Raw genomic sequence first — 2,860 nt, 5'->3', positions numbered from 1 at the left:
TTTTTTTTTTTTTTTTGGCGGAACCAGGGATTGAACTCAGGCCCTTGTGCTTGCCAGGCAAGTGCTTATTCTACTGAGCCATCTCCCTGGCCCCCCTCCCTGTTTTTTAATAGGGCTTTTTTATTTTGCTCTTTAAACTATTTGCATTTTGGGTCTCTCATATGAGAGGCCAAAAACTAATTTAAAAGAACAATTAAAGAGCCAGATGTGGTGGCACATGCCTGTAATCCCAGCACTCAGGACGCTCAGGGAGGAGGACCATTGTGAGTTTGAGACCAGCCTAGGCTACAAAGTGAGCTCAAGGCCAGCCTGAACTACATAGTGAGATCCTGTCTCAAAAGGCTAAGAAACAAACAAACAAACAAACAAACAAACAAACCACCAAAAACACAAAAGAGCTGGTGATACAGCTCAGTGGTAGAGTGACTCTTGTTTTAGTTGTCCATGCTGTAAAAAGTAATGAACCAAGAATGAAGTTTCTATATTAGTCCATTTTCCAGCACTATAACATAATTCCTGAAGCTGGGAAGAAGGGAGAGATGCAGAAGGTTACACATAATCTTGTCTCAAAACCAAAAACCAAACAAAATCAGGAAGCCAGAAAGTTGAGAGGGGTTAGTCTTCCATTTTCATAAAAATTTTCTCCTGAGAATGAAATATAGTCCCAGGAGATCTGCATTAATATCTTCTTCTTCTTCTTCTTTTTTTTTTGTTCCTCGAATGCCTTCAGGGCACTTTTGGCCAGCGGGAGAGTTGTGAGGTTCAAACACCAGCAACCTGAGGCTGACAGCTTTGTGGAAGCAGCCACTTAAAGGCCTGAGCTAGGTCCAGGCCCCCAATATCTTCTGAGGACAAAGACCTAATTGTTTTTTACCAGAGTCCATGCCTTAAAGCAGTCAGGTGGACCCACGATATATGTGTCGCAATGGGCACATACTGAAAGCTCTAAAGGGTTCATTACCACTGCCTCCAAGGGTCTACTCCCTCCCAACTTACTTATTTAGAAACAGTCTTACTATGTAACTCAAGTTGCCTTTGAACTCACCCTGTAGGCTAAACTGACCTTAAACTCATGGTGATCCTTCTGCCTTAGTCTCTGGAGTGCTAGGAATCCAGGTGTGCACCACTATACCCAGCCTACCTCTCAGCCAAACTGAGGACCAAGCTTCCAACCCAGATGAATATCTAAACCACTGCAGAGACTGAGATTTTGCACTGTCACAGTCAGCCTGCCACATCTGCGTGGCTCTTGGCAAAAGACATGCCATTCTTAGATCAAAGACAAAAGAGAGTTTATTCTTCAGAGGAATGGTAATAATCAGAATGTCAAGATTTGTGCTGGTGCCCTGAAACCAATTCCCATGGGGCAACAGAGTGGGCTGCATTATAGGGAAGGAATCCAGATTTAGGGAACGCGTGTATAAATCGCTCAAATTAGCCTTGAACTTGCAATCCTCATGTGTAGCTGGGATTAGAGACCTGCCAACCACAGCCAATGATATTTTATAATGGACAATAAATGTGCTTGCCTTTTCCCCCTGGAGGTAGTCACTGTCTTCCAACTGCAATGGAAGGAGAACACTTTCTGTTTTAAGACTGCACACTACAGAGGTGTAGCCAGGAGAAATTTTGCATTTGTTCCAGACTATAACAATGGAGCAAATATTGCCAAAAAAAAAAAAAAGCAAATCACATGATTTTTTAGTTTTTGTTTTTTTAGGGTGTAAGAAGTTATGCTATTGTTTGTTATGTGTGCAATATCATATTTAACATTTAAAAATAAAGGTGGTACACACCTGTAATCCTAGCACTTAGGAGGCTGAGGCAGGAGGAACACTGAGTTTGAGACCAGCCTGGGCTACAAAGTGAGCTCAACACCAGCCTAAACTGCGTAGTAAGACTCTGTCTCAAACAACAACAACACAAATTAAAAGCACTTTATGCAGACTGTGGAGGGTCTTTCTTAGTGGTAGAGCACGTGTTTAGCATGCATGAGTACCTGGGCTCCATACCCAGTACCCAAACCAAAAACACGCCTTAAATGTAAACACATGATAGTGATCAGGTATACCCTCAGAGAGTCAGTCTTTTTTCTGGTGGAGAGAGTGTTGCATTAGCATAGATGGCTGTTGACTGATCCATGTGGTGATTGCTGAATGCAGGAATGGCTGTGAACCCACACCCTTTTTCTTAAATTTAAATGTTTTAAAAAATTTGAGTAAAGATCTTACTAATTCTTTAAATTGTCCAGAATGGGCTCCAACTTGCAATCCCCCTGGGTCAGCATCCCGCAGTGCTGAGGTTACAGGTGTGCACTATCACACTGATCTATAATTTCTTGAACTAGGGCCAGGGCGAGGAATGTAGCTCAGTAGAAGAAAGAATGCCTAGCATGCGTTAGGCCCTGGGTCCCCCACCCACACACCTTTTACACAAATGATAAAACAGAATAAATAAAATGACCAAAATCACATTTGCTTCATCAATTGAGTCTTCCTTTCATGGAAGATTTCTCTCTAGCAAGCAGTGCTCTTTGATAGCATTTTACCCATAGAATGTCCTTCATATATGCAATCATTCTCCACAAACTCTGCTTCTACCTTGTCAATTAAGTGTATGCTTTCTAAATCCTTGGCAATCATTTCAGCAATACTCACTTTTTTATCAGTAGATTTAATTTCAGGGAAGCATTTGTTTTCTTTTCTTTTTTTTTTTTTTGAGTACCAATAAGACTTTTTATTCATTGTATTTTCCCAAGGAAAGGAGAAGGGAAGGAAAAGTCAGCACACGTGTTACAAAATGATTAGAAAATAGGAAAGAAAATATAGCGGGGTACAGCAAAATCAATCATCAAACAGAC

The sequence above is a fragment of the Octodon degus genome, unplaced genomic scaffold (assembly GCF_000260255.1).
Source record: "Octodon degus isolate 3935 unplaced genomic scaffold, OctDeg1.0 scaffold00090, whole genome shotgun sequence".
In the NCBI taxonomy this organism is placed as follows: Eukaryota; Metazoa; Chordata; class Mammalia; order Rodentia; family Octodontidae; genus Octodon; species Octodon degus.
The sequence above is the reverse complement of the archived record's forward strand: the minus strand, read 5'-3'. Positions refer to the sequence as shown.